The following is an 18,614-nucleotide window of genomic DNA, read 5'->3' on the forward strand; positions in this document are numbered from 1 at the left end:
CAATTATATTGCAAAAGAGAGAGAAAGCCTGAAACTGAATAGGGGAGAATAGACCGGCAATCCAAAGCATTTTTTTGTGGAAGAGTTATGAACTCATTTCATTAATTGCAAATATGCATTTCAAAAAATAAATCTGTACTTTTAAATGTCAAGATTCTAGCAGCACAAAGTAACCCATATAAGCCTAAATTCTGGTTGTCACTGGTTTAGATGCCTGGATCTTCTGCATAATTAAAGTTTTCTATATAATAGAGAGAAGGTGCTCAGATTTGCATAAACCCTTATTGGTGGGGGCAGTAAGATGGTACTTTGCTGTCAGGAGTACATTTCTTCATTAGTGCAAGGGCTGAAGTCTCTTCATATATTAATGCAAAAGTTTCTAGTGAATCAAAAGTTAAAGAAAACAGAAGTAATCACAGCATGCTATTAAATATGCATATATTAAAGGGAAAAAAACTCTTCAGAGCAAAATACAGCTGTTTGCATAATAGAGCTGTAAAACAGCAACTTTGTGTGGGGCACTTGGCAATTTTTTTCATTAACAGAATAATACTTGGTTGTATTATGATATGTAATATTTTAAGAAAATATAGAATGAACCTAGAATAATATGGAATTATAAAAGCTATAATGCCCATTCTATTAAGAGTTATTTAAGAGTTATTAGCCTCCTTTTTCTTTGCTCTCTCTCTCTGGCCTGACAGGGAGATTTTCATAATAGGGTAACCTTGAGCTTATCTTCAGACGCTTACTCTGTCCTCCATTGGGTGTCCCAGCCCCTCTATCCATCTTTCGAGGCCCACTAACATTTTCATGCTGCTCTGCCTGTAGGTCTCTGTGCTGCCTCAGAAGCCATTCCCTATAACAGGGGTGTCAAACTCGGGTCAGATGTGTCATGTGCTGGCCCTGTCCCAACTGGTTTAGTGAAGGGTGAAAAAGTCCCGATACATCACGTGACGCTGCTGTGACAACACAGTTTTGACACCCCTGCCCTATAACATCAGGCAAAATTTTCTAAAGAGAGGTGCTGCTTGGTGCAGGAAGCCTGTAAGTGTCAACTACATGGTATGATCACTGTTGCTGGAAGAACTAGCTGGAGGGTTGAGGTGAATCACGAGGATGCTATTGGCAGGCCTCTCCTCTTTTTGTAGCACTTGTTACTTGTTATCAGTAACTTTCAAAATATGATCTGAGGAACCCTAAGGGTCCTAATACAGTTTCAGCAAGTCCACAAAATCAAGTAAATATCTTAACATTTCTCAGTTTTATACAGTACCTATTGATAAATATAATCACATAAACCAATGGTCTGTGGTTTCCTCAATCAGTTTTTAAGAATGTAAAAGGATCCTGAGATCAAAATGTCTGGGGACTTTTGCCCTTAACTATGTGTCTGGATAACACTTTCAGCATCACAAAATATAGCTGCATTTTCCACAAGGAAGTTGATATAGAAGTTGGTATGAACTTTGCATCTTTAAAATCTGTGAACTTCAGCTCCAAGAATTCCCCAGCATGGCTGGCTGAAGAATTCTGGGAATTGAAAACCACAAGTCTTCAAGTTGCCAAATTTGGAGGTTCCTGGTATAGACAATAAAAAGGATGCTACAGGAACCCAGCATATAGCCACATGAAGAATAAATCTGACTCAGTAGCTAGTTTCATTAAACAATGTCAACCATCTGAACTTGGTATTAAATCTCTTGTTACTTCTCGAAACATTTCATACTATGATAAAAGTAAGAATGCATCTATTTAGATTATATTGGGATATTCTATAGAATTTATTTGTGAAAATAATCAAGAAATGCCCAGTCAGGTGTGCTTTTATAGGAGAAATTCAAGCCCAGACATTGAAAGAGTCTGCTAAGTTTAATTCCTTTTTATTGTTCCTCGTCAGCACTCCTCAGTGGCTGTAGAGAATCACACTTCATTGACTGTTTTGCTTCTTCCCTTTCTTGAGGAGAAATATATAGCACAACTGTGGATGCTTAATTAGATCATATGAAATCTTTGTACCATGGATTTGCAAACAAGTCAAAAACAATTTATAAACATGCCATGGATTGGGTTAGTGCAAATTAATTCATAAATAACCATACTTTAAAAATTGGTGGCAATTAGTACAGAATGATGCCTTTGTTGACTCCCAAACCACAATTTTATGGCCTTCCTGAGCATTATAAATTTCAGCAGAGCTTCTTGACATATCTCATTCCACTACCAAGCAAATCCCAGGTTCATTTGTCTCTTGACTATGCAAGAGGAAAAAGATTACATAAATAGGCTTCTTACAATCTTTGCCAACAGCTTGCCTCAGGCAAAAGGTTTAAATCAAGTGTGTCTCTAGGTAGGCTTGCAAGAAACATTTAGCCATCCTGTGGTTTGGTACACAGCAGGTGTGAGCTGGGGGAGAATGCTGCAATGTAGGCCTGAGCCTGAAATAGACTGCTACTGGTAGATAGTGGACAGGGCAAGAGGCTGAAAAGGATTAGTAGCCTTACAATGAAATAGAATTAACTCATATGGTGTTTCCAGTCAACATAGGAGAGAGGAGGGCTCACACTTGAATTCAGTTAGTTTGGAGTCTCTGTGCCATCACAAAAGGGCTGGACCAAACCCCCCTCCCCACCAGGTTTCTTCAATCCCTATCTATTTGTTCCCAAGGGAGGTCCTGGGAAATTCCTGTTTAATAGACAGCACATAATACAGTAGTTAGTTTGAACTCTGCACATGTGGGTCTGGTTGTTTGCGCCTGAAATTTATCTCCCCAGTTTTGACAACTGGGAAAAGAATAAAGAAAACAGGATGATGGACCCTCAAGCAGAAACAGTTATGTCATCAAGATGGACTACAACTGAATTGAGGAACCTGGAAATGATGGTGCTTCAACTATTTCAGAAAATTTAAAACATGCCACCATCAGCATCTAGCTTCCACCCAGAACCTACTATTAATTTTATAATTTATAGCCGGGCTCTACAACCATATTTGTTCTTTTTTTTTAATAAAGTTTTATTTTAACAAAACATAAAAAATAAAACATCTTATTTGAGTACAGCATGGTTCCAGGTTATCACATTTCCATACAGACACAATTTTATATGCATATTCATCTTATGTTTTCAACTTCATATCTTATCACTCTTTTTCCAACTTCTCACTATTTCTCCCTTTACTTCTCTTAATTTTCTTTTAGAGTTATCTCATTTTCTTCTTATTCAATTGCATTTCTTTTGCCTAAATTTCTATATCTTTTTATTCATTATACTTATACTTTCACCTGTCTTGTTTACAATTTCATATGTCCTCTTCCAACATTCTTAAAAAGCAAAATTCCCTCTATGATTGCCAATTGGAGTGCAACACCTTTGGAGCTTATAATTATTATCATATGAAATCTCATTAAACATTAAATGTGTGCATTATAAAATTATAACATTCAAATTTCTAATATCTATTTTATATCATGTAAATCTCATCATTCAGACTCTGTTGGTACTTCACATTGAAAATACACAAAGAAAAATTCTAAGAAAATAGCAAAACAATATACAGTATATATTAGTAAGCAAGATAGTTATTCAAATTCATTCTAGTACTGGTATGAGTCTTGTAGATCTTTCACATTTCTTTTCACTATTTATCAATCTTTGAAAATGATTGAAATGTTATCCTCCCTTCTTTGTTATTTTGTTAATTGTTAATAAGCATACCATTAGATAATTATACAGTTTTATCTTATAAATTATTTACTATTAATAAGCAAAATAATTATTCAAATTCATTCTAATAACTGGTATAAATTCTCTTATAAACCTTTCACATTTCTTTTCAATATTTTATCAATCTTTAGAAACAATTACAATGTTTCCGTCCTTTCTTTATTATTGCATTAATTATAAATAAGCATACCATTACAAAGCAATACAATTTTATCTCATAGATTATTTACTTATTTCATTTCTAACTCATTACAATATTTTATTGTCACAACACTATATTTTGTACCTTTGTAGAATTCTCAATTTTAACTTAGTTTAACCATTATCGCTGTGTTTTCTAGCTGAGCAAATACCTTTAATCCTAGTATGTTTCTCCTTTTTCTTTATTTCCTGCTTTTGTCCCTCATAAGTTCTTTCCCCTTCTACTTCCCCCATTTCTCTCATCGCTGATTGCATCAAAAGAAAGTCACACAACCCACAATTCTGCATCCAACCCCACCCCATTCAATCCAACATCACTCAAAACTAGGCATGCACACCCCTAACTACCTCAATTCGAACTACAACTGACCTTAAATGCAAGCTTCACAATGCAAGAAGCCTTATGAATAAAACACCTGAATTTTTCCTCTTACTAAATATGGCTAATTCAACATTATATTTGTCTGTGAAACATGGCTCAACACATCTCTCCCTGACTCCATTAGCACAGTAAGAGACTATCATGTTTACTGATCAGATCGTGAAATCCAAAGAGGAGGTAGTGTTGCTATCTTCTATAAAAAGTCCCTACATCTAAAAAACATCCAAGTTACCCAGGAGCTTGCTATTCCAGAGACCATCATCTGTGAACTGTCCTTAAATATTACATTTCGGTTCTTACTATGTTACAGAGCCCCTGATTATGACATGCAAACAAGCTAAATACACTACTAACATGGGCAGCATCCTGCCCACATGCTTTTATCTTTCTTGGTGACTTCAATCTACCTCACATTAACTGGACCCTTAATGAATATACAACTGAACCCACACATGCAACCTTCTACAATGCAGTAACAAAACTGGGACTAGAACAACTAGTAACCAACAACACTAGACTTAATAACTGCCTCGATCTCATCTTCTGCAATAGTTTGAATTCAATTTACAGAATACAAATTAAAGAACCCTTTTCCAACAGTGACCACAACATGATTGATTTTTGTCTCAACATACGTCCACACAAAAATCATCATAATGATGGAATCCCCAATTATAACTTCAAAAAAGGCAACTATGATCTTATAAACAATGATCTTTCATCCCTTGATTGGCAATTTCTACTCTCTGGATGCAATACTGTAGAAGACCATTACAACATATTTTTACTTGAAATCAAAAGAGTCATCAAACTATATGTACCATTAACAACTCCCAAAACCAGAAAAAACAAATTTCCCAAAACAATAAGGAAGCTTCAATCCAAAAAGAAATCACTTTGGCAGAAAAACGAATCTGGTCATGTTGCCAACTTGAAAAGCCGATACAAAAATTTATGCCACCAGATAAAAACTGAATGCACCAATTATCACATTAAAGAAGAAAAAAACCTTCTACGCACCAATTCCACCTGCACTTTCTACAATTTTATAAACAACAAACTAAAAGGCTCAAGGTCCATCCCACCCCTGAAAGGACTTAATGGTAAAGACTGCAATGATGACACTATTAAAGCCAACCTCTTTAACACATTCTTTGGCTCAGTATTTGTAAACAGCAATGGATCATGCCCAGTATTTCCTAGCCGAACCACAGACAACTACAATGATCTAATACATATCTATTTTACAGAAGACAATGTTGAAAAAGCACTATGCAATCTAAAACCATCTCTATCTATTGGACCGGATGGAATATGTGCCTACTTCTTAAAAAAGCTATCCACTGCCATAGCCGAACCTCTAAGCATAATCTTTGAAAAATCTTTCAGAAGCAGCTCCTTGCTAAACCTATGGTCACAAGCCTTGGTCATTGCCATCTTCAAAAAGGGAGACCCCAGCCTAGTTAAAAATTACAGACTAATCTCTTTATGCTGTGTCACCTGTAAAGTCATGGAATCAATTATTAACCAATCCATCATCCTCCACTTAGAGACAAACAACCTACTCTCTAATAACCAATTTGGTTTTAGAAAAAAACTATCCTGCAATATGCAACTCTTACACTGCAAAAACATATGGACTACACAACTCGATCAGGGCAAAGCAATAGACACAATCTACATAGACTTCTGTAAAGCCTTTGATTCAGTAGTACACGACAAACTACTTCTAAAACTAAAATCTTACAGTATCTCTGGACACCTGCATAACTGGATAGAAGCATTCCTGTCAAACAGACAACAAATGGTCAAAATTGGGAGTGTCCTATCAAATTCTGTACCTGTCAACAGTGGTGTCCCCCAAGGCAATGTTCTAGGACCAACTCTTTTCATACTCTACATAAATGACCTCTGTGATCATATCAACTGCATTCTCTTTGCTGATGATGTAAAGCTATTCAACACCACAGACAATACTGCTACCCTTCAGAAAGATCTTGACTATGTATCAGAATGGTCAAACAAATGGCAACTTAAAATCACAAAAAAAAAAAATGTTCTGTCCTACATATTGGCAAAAAAAATCAGAAAATAAAATACAGGCTGAATAGTCAAGACCTTGCTGATGATCCAAGGTCTGTAAAGGACCTTGGACTACTCATCTCAAATGATCAAAGTGCTAGAGCCACTGTAACTACATAGCCAAAAAGGCATTAAGAGTTGTTAACCTAATCTTATGTAGCTTTTCTCTGGTAATATTACACTACTAACTAGAGCATACAAAACATTTGCTAGACCAATGCTCAAATACAACTCATCAGTCTGGAACCCACATTACGTATCTGATATTAACACAGTTGAAAACGTCCAGAAATATTTCACAAGAAGAGTTCTCCACTCCTCTACTCGTTGCAGAATACCTTATGCCACCAGACTTGAAATTCTAGACCTAGAAAACCTAGAACTACACTGCCTTCAGTCTGATCTAAGTATGGTATATAAAATCATACATTGCAATGACTTACCTGTCAATGAATATTTCAGCTTCAACCATAACAACACTAGAGCAAACAATAGACACAAACTCAAGGTTAATTGCACCAAACTTGATTGCAGGAAATACGACTTGATTGCAGGAAATACGATTCAATGTCTGGAATACTCTACCTGACTCTTTGTTTTTTTTTCCCAAACCCCCAAAACTTTAACCTTAGACTGTCTACTATTGACCTCACCCCTTTCCTAAGAGGTCTGTAGGGGACGTGCATAAGCGCACCAATGTGCCTACTGTCCCTGTCTTATTGTTTCTTTTATATATTTTTTATTTTTCTTATATGTATCCATGTATTCATAACTATGTTTTTACTTATACCTATTATCTTGTAAGCAATTGATAAATAAAAATAAATAAAAATAAACCCCCCTTTTTTATACCCCTCTCTCTCTAATTTTCCCTTCTGTAATTTTCTTTTCTGCTTCTCCTTGCTGCTATGCTTCTTTTTCAGACTATTTTTCTTTTTAGCTGTTCCCTTTAATCTCAAACTTTTAACTCCTTTCCCCCCTTTTCCCCTTTTTCCAACACATTGCATTGTTTGATCATTGAAAATGGCTTCTTCTTTGTCCTGCCCTTCTTCTTGCTCTTGAAGCTTTTCCTTTTGCTTTTCATAATTCAGCATCTCCATTTCTAAAAATTGAGATATGAAGCCAAAGGATCCTCTTCCCTCTTCTGCATCTTCTTTCTGTTTTTTAAGACTCATTTTCAATTCCTCCAGGAGTGATACCATTTTAAACACTTTTAAACAACCACCCAATTGACTTTAAGTAAAAAAAGAAAAAAAACCAATGCCAAAACCTTTTTTTTAAATCACTAAATAATCCCAGACTGTTCCTTTTTGTTTCTTTCCTTTACTTTTCCTTTCTGTGGGTTACTGTATCTTTTAATAAGGTTTCAGTTACAATGTATCCTTGGGAGGCTTTTCGAAGTTTCACTGTTAATCCCTTTTGTTCTTCCAGATGGCACTCCATTTTTTCATTATTCCAAGTTCCACCCTTTTACCTCCACTCTTCTCCTTTTTAGGGCTTTAAAATGACCAAAAAAAGGTCTTTATTCTCCTTTTGACACTTAGATTCCCAGCTTAAAATTGCCTATTAGTGTCAATGTAGATTAACATAGATTTCTTATTTAAATCTTCCTTTTAACATTCCATACTATTTGTAATTATCAATATAAAAGTAGGAAAATGGATTGTTGATCTCCTTTTCTCTTTCCTTCACCACTTAAAAATCTTCTTTCAGAAATATCCCTCCAAATATTTTTAAATTCAGGGTACCTTGCTTAGATGTTCTCTGTGTTCAGCCCAGTCTGTCCTGCTTTCCTCTTGGTCTTCCTCCTGCACTTTCTTATCCAGTCAGGTTCTTCTTTGAGGTGGCCATTTCTGACCACCACTACAACTGCCTTAAGGAAAGGGAGTTTAGACCAGCCATGGAGGGGAGATGCGGCTCCCCTCCACTTGGCTAGCAGTCTCCCCGCTCTTCACCACCCCTATGGGATCAGGATGCTCCAGCGGTGAGCACAGATTGAAACTGTGCATGATTGCGGATTTCAGTCTGTCACCAAAGAAGCTCAAACCAGAAGTCCCCATATTTGTTCTGACCTACTTAACAGAGATGTTCAACTGATGGAATTAAACCAGACACTGGTGAGATTAATAGACAAATCAATAGTGCCAAATAAAATCTAATTGATGACTTATTAAAAGACAGAACTCAAAAATAGAACTGAAATCACCAGTTCTTACACTATGTTCTGTTTTTTCTCCACCCTATATAATGTATGTCTGATCCAAGTAGTGCCACAATTTCTTTTTTTTGAAGAAAAAAAAAAGGCAGGAAGGCAGTTACTCAAGTGTGCCAAGATGACTAGAGTTTTGGAACAAAAGGAAACATAATTGCAAAAACTGTGTTCCTAACTTATGGTTAATCAAAGTATTACTTGTACAACAGCAGATGTTTTTGCCTTCTATGTGCCTAAACATAACATGACTATTTATGAATGGTTCTTTTGTAGTATTTGATGTCACTTGTCTAAAGAGTAGTCAATCCAACATGTTTGACTTTGCATTCACAGAAACAAGCTGATGTGTTTTGTTTCACCTTTGTTATGTGTCATCCTGGCAGAAGTTAGTAGGAGCTGTATTTCAGCTATATGTGAAAATCCCTAGGCTTCCTGTCAAGCAGTTACCAGGTAGCCTTAAGCACAATAAAAGAATAATGGGTTTAAAATTAGTGATCTGCTTCACACTTTACAGTGTCATCTGTATCCTACCAATATTGCCCAATAAACAACAGAAGAAGGTAGCAGTGCTTTCAGAATGGATTTTCTTCCAGCACTTTTTATTCCCAAACTGCCAGGAACATATCTGGCCTTATATAATTATTCCCAGGAAAGCAGGCAAGTGTTTGCTGACTTTAATCCTTTTTAGGAGAAGTTGCTGTTTCAGGATGGTTAATTGCTGAAAATTCCATTATGTGGAAAAGCCCACACACACTCTTCAGAGAAAACATGTTAAGAGTTGAAATTTTCAGTATACAGTCAATTTTACCACTTCTTTTTACTATGGACTGAATCATTTTGAAAGGCGCCTGCCAATATTTAGGGTTTATCTTGAAACTAACCCATATGCTTGAAGGACAAAGAAAAAAATCTATCTAGTCATATCCCAATATTCTGGAATTATTACTGGCAATTTTTCAAAGTCCCAACTGTATGTCCATTTTGCAAACTGTACGTCCATTTTGAGGCTAGACTTAAAAAGATAAGAAATGGGATTTCCACAATTTTAATCTACTGATTAGCATGCTCTTTGAAATCATCCTATATGTTGTAGGCTTCAGTGGTATTACTTTTCTACTAGGATATTCTTTATATTAGATTTATAGAGTGCTGAAGCTACTATTAAATAAAGAAGATAACTGAATAGTGATAAATGAAATTTATATTCAATGACATATAACTGATATTTTTAGAAGTGATAATAAGAATGATTACAAAATAGAACAAGGAAAAGAAAAGGAAAGGGAGATATAATAGCAAAAACTAAAAGTTAAATGAAAGACAAAAAGCAGAAGAAAGTAGAAAAGAGATAAGAAAGATATAAATTTGACTTCTGATCTTCAAAGCAAATATAAGAACTATATTTTAAACTTCTCTAAGTTTGCATCATAGTACTCTACTTTCTGTAATATATCCTGTCTATTTGCCAAATCATAAATCACAAATTCCTTATTTTTAATCTGTATGCAAAAAGTCCGTAAGAACTTCCAGTCACCAATAACTGTAGAAATTGCTTTTCACTAATCAAAGAAGTCAGTTTGTCCATCTCAGCAAGTTCTCTTAATTCACAAACCTTTCCTCCATGAGAAGTAATGCCAAATCTTTCAAACTTTATGCATATAGTAATCTCACTACAGTAATCCTATATTGAAAAAATCTTCTATGATTTTTATCTAACTATTTATCTAGCAATCATAGAAGGTAATATTCTGACTTCAAGTGATATTAACCTTTAAAATCCTCTATATAAATGTATGCATTGGAATGTATATGTTAGTATTGTTATATATTCACCAAGCATGATAAATACACTGCTCAAAAAAATAAAGGGAACACTTAAACAACACAATGTAACTCCAAGTCAATCACACTTCTGTGAAATCAAACTGCCCACTTAGGTAGCAACACTGATTGACAATCAATTTCACATGTTGTTGTGTAAATGGAATAGACTACAGGTGGAAAACATAGGCAGTTAGCGAGACTTCCCCAATAAAGGAGTGGTTCTGCAGGTGGTGACCACAGACCATTTCTCAATTCCTATGCTTTCTGGCTGATGGTTTGGTCAGTTTTGAATGCTGGTGGTGCTTTCACTCTAGTGGTAGCATGAGACGGAGTCTACAACCCACACAAGTGGCTCAGGTAGTGCAGCTTATCCAGGATGGCACATCAATGAGAGCTGTGGCAAGAAGGTTTGCTGTATCTGTCAGCGTAGTGTCCAGAGCATGGAAGCGCTACCAGGAGACAGGCCAGTACATCAGGAGATGTGAAGGAGGCTGTAGGAGGGCAACAACTCAGCATCAGGACCACTACCTCCACCTTTGTGTAAGGAGGGACAGGAGGAACACTGCCAGAGCCCTGCAAAATGACCTTCAGCGGGCCACAAATGTGCATGTGGCTGCTCAAAAGTCAGAAACAGACTTCATGAGGGTGGTATGAGGGCCGACGTCCACAGGTGGGGGTTGTGCTTACAGCCCAACACTGTGCAGGACATTTGGCATTTGCTAGAGAACACCAAAATTGGCAAATTCTCCACTGGCACCCTGTGCTCTTCACAGATGAAAGCAGGTTCACACTGAGCACATGGGACAGACTGATAGGGTCTGGAGACGCCATGGAGAACGTTCTGCTGCCTGCAATATCCTCCAGCATAATCGGTTTGGCAGTGGGTCAGTAATGGGGTGGGATGGCATTTCTTTAGGGGGCCGCTCACCAGCCCTTCATGCTCACCAGAGGTAGCCTGACTGCCAATAGGTACCGAGATGAGATCCTCAGACCCCTTGTTAGACCATATGCTAGTCCGGTTGGTCCTGGGTTCCTCCTAGTGAACGACAATGCTAGACCCCATGTGGCTGGAGTGTGTCAGCAGTTCCTGCAAGATGAAGGCATTGATGCTATGGATTGGCCTGCCCGTTCCCCAGACCTGAATCCAATTGAGCACATCTGGGACATCCTGTCTCGCTCCATCCACCAATGCCACGTTGCACCACAGACTGTCCAGGAGTTGGGGGGTGCTTTAGTCCAGGTATGGGAGGAGATCCCTCAGGAGACCATCTGCCACCTCAATAGGAGCATGCCCAGGCATTGTAGGGAGGTCATACAGACATGTGAAGGCCACACACACTACTGTGCCTCATTTTGACTTGTTTTAAGGGTATTACATCAAATTTGGATCAGCCTGTAGTGTTTTTTCCACTTTAATTTTGAGTGTAACTCCAAATCCAGACCTCCATGGGTTGCTAAATTTGATTTCCATTGATAATTTTTGTGTGATTTTGTTGTCAGCACATTCAACTATGTAATGAACAAAGTATTTAATAAGAATATTTCATTCATTCAGATCTAGGATGTCTTATTTTTGTGTTCCCTTTATGTTTTTGAGCAGTGTATATGTTCATGTGGTTCACAATTCAACATATATTTGAAATGCCTTTACACATTCTGCATAATTTCTCTGGCATCATGTACCAAAGATACATCATTTTATAATTATTATATTTAAGTTCATAATGAAAATTTTAACCCTTTTAATGAAACCTTTTCCAATTAATTTGTGTGTTACAACCAAAATTCTTAGCCCAACTTATCATACTTTCTTTAACCTATTCTTCCTGTAGTTGAAATTATAACCAAAAATACATTTTATAAAGTATATGTTCATCATCATCATATCATCTTCTCATCATCATCACACAATTGTTTTTCAAATTCATACTTATTTTGTTCCATAATTCTTTTCATCCATTTTAAGTCTTTCTGATAACTGCCATTGATAGCTCTCTTAATTTAATTTTATATCCCCCTTGATAATTTGCCAATAATTCCTGGTACATTAACCATTTTGTCTTTGCCTGTTGTTTTCCTTCTGTAAAATGGTTCTATAATTGAGATTCACATAAGTTTTGGGGCATATCATGGCTTTATATCTATTCCATATTTCCAACATGACATATCTAATAAAATCTAATAAAATTATTAGTAACTGAAGTTAAAATAAAACCAACAAGCATTGGATTTTGAATTTTGTGTATTGTTTTTAAAACAATGATTTAAATGATTTGCAATACTGTAGATGATGTAGGTTTTCAAAGTGATTAGGATTATGGACCCAGCTGAATTGTAAAAATCAATAATTTTTCAAAGTATATAAACTATGTCAGATTTATTATTTCTATTCTGCCTTTTTATTTGTGTAAACAAAATCTTTTTAATTTTGTCCATAACTGTTGTTATACCTCATCATGCACATTATAAACAGTATATTATTTAAGCAATGTGTCTGCCATTTATATTCAAATTCTGAATATAAATTCTATATTCTATGTAATATAAATTCAGTTTAAATTCTGGCTTATCTGAAAAGTCAAGGTTGAATTTTTGTATCAAATTTTGTGAATAATGTTAAGAAAGATGTTATGATAGAAGTTGAAGATTCAAAAGATGCTGTAGAATTAATAGACATAGACCCAATAGTTTTGTGGAAATAAGTTTGTGATGACAGATACAAAAAACTGTGCAGATCATGCATCATACAAAAACTTTAGTAGACATTTTATAGTACCAATTATGGAAACATAATTGTGCAATTTAAATACAAAATGTGGAATGTAATACCCATGAGCATGCTGTACTCAATGACCATTCAATGATGAATGGTCATGGAATACAAATTCCTCCATGTCTTCTTACTGCAAAGCAAATCTTTGAGAATTAGCTCTCATTTGGGTGACTCCTTGTTAATGATAATTCTTTTTCCTTCCCAGTTTAGTTAACAATTTTGTTGGCTTCATTATTATAATCATTTCACTTTTGCACCCATGCTAAAATAGCATTATATTAATGCTATTTTAATATATAATGCTATTCTAATATATAATGCTCCTTAGAGCATTATATATTACATATATTTCTTTATAATATGTTAAGAATATACTAAGCAAATATACAGAGATGTAGGAGATAGCTGTATACTAAATATATAGATATAAGATATAATGCTCTATATATACAGTAACTACAAGGAATAAATATATTTTGCGATTAAATTCAGTTCAACAAAAATAGGGGGATTATTATTACCTTTTAATAAGAACCTTTTAATAAAAACCAAGGAATATTTATTCCTATTATAGATAACATTCTGATAACGGCTCCATCCATTATAAGTTTCCTTGAATATAATGAAGCTCAGTCATTGCTTATTAATTAACTTTGCAGCCAAAATTCTGAAATTTATTAAGTTCAAAATTCTGTTCATTTCTCACTGGTGCCAGAAGACAAGGAAAGTAATTGTAAATCTTTATACTTTTTAAGTGTAGCTAAAGATGACTATAAATACCTTTTCATATCTTTCTGCCCCATTTCATCCTTTTTCCTTATAGGAATCCCTTTTTCAGGCTTTTGTTATTCCATTAGGACCTATCTTCATTTTGCTGGCAGTTTTTCTTTTTTCTCCCTAAATCTAAACAGGTGTACCACTCTCCAGCAGCTGGCCAACCAGTGCCAATTGGAGTGGAACTATTACATCTCATCTCAGTGAATCAATATGCAGCATAAGAAATGAGTACATCAATCTTAGAAATATGTGTTGAGCTGGCACTGGAAACCTATGCATTCATCATAGTAAACTAGATCCTGAAGCAATTCTTGCTGATCTCATTAAGGGAAGATTCCATGTTTCTCAGCAGCTTTTTTTTTAAGGTAATGTGTTAATTTATGCAAGTATAATAGAGAAAGAAGCACTTTTAAATATATCATACTGTATTGTGTGAACAGAAGAATGCTCATTATATTGGAAAATGAATTCAAAGCAACCAAAAAGCTCATTGGAATCTTGTTCCTGTATGAGATTGTATTTGCTACTTGACAGGTATTGCAATGAATACAATGTAGTACTTATTAATTATATAGCAAGGGTAGACGGCATAGGACGGGAAGGAGAGATATAGCACAGGCATGGTTTAGAGACACATGGAGATACCGAAGGGAATTGATTGGGTTCTGGGGATTCCACTGGTATGTTATATACTTTTTTGAGCTACCTAACCTCAGTGATCAAAACCATTCCTTCCTTTTCCAAACTTGCACAGTGATTAAAAATTAAAAATCCAATAATGATTTTGCCAGGAGATTCGTGGTCATGCTGAATTGTGTAACTATTCCTATAGGCAGTATTAATAGAAGGTTATCCATAATAAATAAGTTCTGATGATATTAAACTGATCCAGATTAAATCAATTCTACTGATATTTTTATAAATGTGCAACATAAACAAAGATTAAAAATAGTAGTATAGTACTAATTTTACTAATTCTGTAAAAATAAATAGTCAATCTAATCTAGCCCCCTTATACCATTGTTTAAACTGTAAAAAGCAATGCTGTCCATAGCCAAGTCACATTTAAATTACAAAACTTTCTAAAGTCTCTGTGGAAAAAAAATCAGACTCTTCACTTTAAAGCAGAACCTTTTAGTCATCAATAATATGAATAATATGGTCTATTTTTGAATTTGAATTTTAATATTATTCCTCGTGATCATTTGCTTTCTTTGCTGCCAGATCTTGTTTCTATAAATATAATTCATTAATCCTGATGGTCTTATTAAAATTGATAATTAATTTTCTACAAGGTCATGCTCTGACTATTTAATAACACTATATTCATGGATGCAGCACCATTAGTTAATCTGCTTTTCAAAAGGTTGTCAAGGTGACAATGTAAATTGATATTACAGATTAGAATATACTATTTATTAGAATATACTTCATTTTGTGCATTTTAAAAAATGGTTGTAAGTCATATTGAGTGCTTCCAAACTGAAGGCAGGTAAGTATTTAATAATAATATTAAGCAAAAGTAGTGTAGAAACTTTGCACAAGAAACTTTGTGGGGCTTTTGCAATCAAGGTTGAATTTAAAATAAGAGTATACATCTTTATTCAAAATAAAGAGTATGTGCATTTGATTTTCTTCAACTATTAATCTATAGGAACACAGGCTGGTTATCTTGAACTCAATTGTTCAATTGCATGACCATTTGAAAATATTTGGCTTTCTTTACACTTTGAGCAATAATATCACAACTTCTGCAGAATCTCTCTCTTTCTTTCTCTCTCTCTCTTGTACCTTTAGTTCAATTCAGCAAAGTTTGCAAAACTGCCAGCAAAACCTGAAAAACAAACAAGTGAAAAACACTTTAAAATACTGCTATTCAACAGCAGCCAAGCAGGACACTGAAATGCAATAGCTTTTACTATTTTGTCAGATTTAAGATCTATTACCAAGGGTAAAAGAGACACAAACTAACTGGGATAATATATTTTTAAATACACGTTTCTCCAATTGTGCTTGCGTCAGTTCTCTAGCTGCTAAGCTGAAGGCAAAGTGATAAATTTTGATAGGTAGAATGGCTGAAGTGATATAAAAGGTCTTTGGGGGAAGCAGATCCAGTAGATAGAACAAGTCTTTGTTTTTTCTTCCTATAAATGATAAGATAAAAGGATTGGTGTTGATTTTTCTCATTGGTTGAACAAATAGGTCAGCTTTTGCCAATTTAGAATACAACATATATTAATTTAGCAGGTTGAAGGTAGTAAAGTATTAGGTTGTGGGAATGAATCTAGCTACAGTATTGCAGTGGTTCATTTTTCTACATTTTCTTTTTCTCGAGGGAAAACTTAGGACTTTATTTCTTTTATATTACACAATTCAGAAAAGAATAAAATACAATTAAAGCCTCTTTCTACCATCACATTAATTTTAATAAATTTGTAGGAAAAATAGCAACAGTGATGGCATGGGTAGAAACCAAGGGTTTTCCAAGGGTGTCTTCTTCCCCTCCTTTCCAAAAAGTCTTACCATTCTGATACAAAAATATACCAAATGCAGTGCAATACAATGAAGTATGTTATTTTTTTTAACACTTCTCCTTTGCTTTTAAAAAGAGAACTGTTCAGAGAGGTTGAGGCTGTTGTGCAAGACTCTGACCATTGCTCCTGATCTTTACCCAGTAATTGAAATTATGACATAAGGGAAATGGGAAGGGGCAATCATTGTTTGTAGCCTTCTACAGCAAACCACAACCAAAGGAAAAGCTGATTTTTTACCCAAGCTTTTTTCTGACAAGTGCTAAGTCCACTTTTTTTTTTATCAGCCAAGTGTTGTTTCATTGGTTGCAACAAGAGTTCATCAACTGGTTTGTATCCCAAGTCTGACATCATGGACTGAGAGAGGGTGATGGTACAAAGTTCTCCAGCTATCTTTCATGTGTAAGATGGAACTAGAACTCACACTTTCCTGGTGTCTAGCCTGTGCTTTACTCACCAGACAAGATTGCCTGTCAATAAAGGAAAAAAATGATGTCACAATGCAAAGTTAAGCCATGTGAAATTGTGAATTTGGAAGTACCTAAAGCACAGGGTTTTGTATTTTATATGATGATAATTGCAAGTTTTTTTTATTTACTCTTCTTGCTTACTCCCCCATCCCTAACCCCTGCTATGAATAAGGCTATCTTAATGCAGCTGTGCTGGGAAAAAAACACACTCAAAGCAACTTATACAAGCTATATAGTTCTCTCACAATTCTCTTTGATACAGAGATTAAAATTTAATTATTAAAAGGGTAATCTTCATTTCTTTCTTGCCCAACCCTCATATTAGGGTGATTACACATATCCATTTTTTTAGATTGTCACAGTTAGAGTGTTTTTCCCTTTCCCTTCCACTTTCTTAAAAAAATTATTAGAGTTGAATTCCAGAGAAAATACATAATACACAGGATACATTGCCAAAAGGCTTCTCTATCATATCCTAATAACTTATATAGATGCAATACAGTATATTTACATTAGATTTTTGAACTGTCATTGGATTGCTAACTGCTTCCTGTTATGTTTTTCTTTATTTTCATTATTTATAAAAGCACACAAAGAAATTCATTATTTTAAACCACATAGGTTAATTAGCTTGAAAAATTGTGTGTAAGATAAATCTATAAAATTCTGAGCATGGATTTTCTAAATAGCTCTTAACACATCCACATAGGCATTCTGATATATGAGTAATTTGTGATAATAATTTAAGTAATACAACTTCTTTTGATCATTCCGTAATGGTGGAATTATTATTTATTTTGTTTTTGATATGCCAATGATGATGGACACACTGTAAGATACATTTAAGAATTTAGCCTTTCTTTTGCTTATTTGTGTATGTATTGTGACTGGTTTTAATTGTAAAAATTAATAAACTATATTTAAAAAAAAAAGAATTTAGCCGATGACATTTAAGTGTGATTTCTGACTCCCTTTGATCATACAGGAATTTATTAAGAACTCTTGTTTAACTATGAAAAAGAAGCTAACACCTTCAGCAAGGTAGAAACTAACAACTTGATTTCTATCTTCAATGAACAAATTGCTGAAATATTTTTATCCACTCCTCTGCCGCTTTTATTTGGCCTAGTCAATATTCAAAGATGCAGCAGTTGATATAATATTAGGATGTAAGAAAGGTATTACTTATTTGAATTTTATGAAGGTGATATCAATCTTTCATTTCATAAACTTCAGCTCTGGTATTGTCCTAAAAGAGAGCTTCAAATCATTTAAGATGACATAGTCAAGAATACAAATAAGATAAAGAAAGATAGAGGAGGAAAATGGCAAAATCAGAATAATACTTTTACTGTGATCCCTAGCACTAAGGGGAGTATAAGATTGTACAGTAGCTGTTATTGAAAAATAACATGAAGTAATACTCCTGGATGTGTCCGAGGAATTTATTGTGTCAAAAGAGTGGAGACATATCTTTCTTTATTATTTATCAAGTGATCTCTAGCTACCATTCACCTTACTGATAGAAGGTATATGGCAATAAATGAAGAGAGGGAAGTTTGGGTTAATTCATCTTTCTTTCAGTTCTCCATCTTCCATCTTTTTTTTTTATTGGACTATCTAGCTACTTTTTAAAA

Source organism: Pseudonaja textilis, chromosome 4, assembly GCF_049901715.1.
Source record: "Pseudonaja textilis isolate UNSWEBS1 chromosome 4, rPseTex1.2, whole genome shotgun sequence".
In the NCBI taxonomy this organism is placed as follows: domain Eukaryota; kingdom Metazoa; phylum Chordata; class Lepidosauria; order Squamata; family Elapidae; genus Pseudonaja; species Pseudonaja textilis.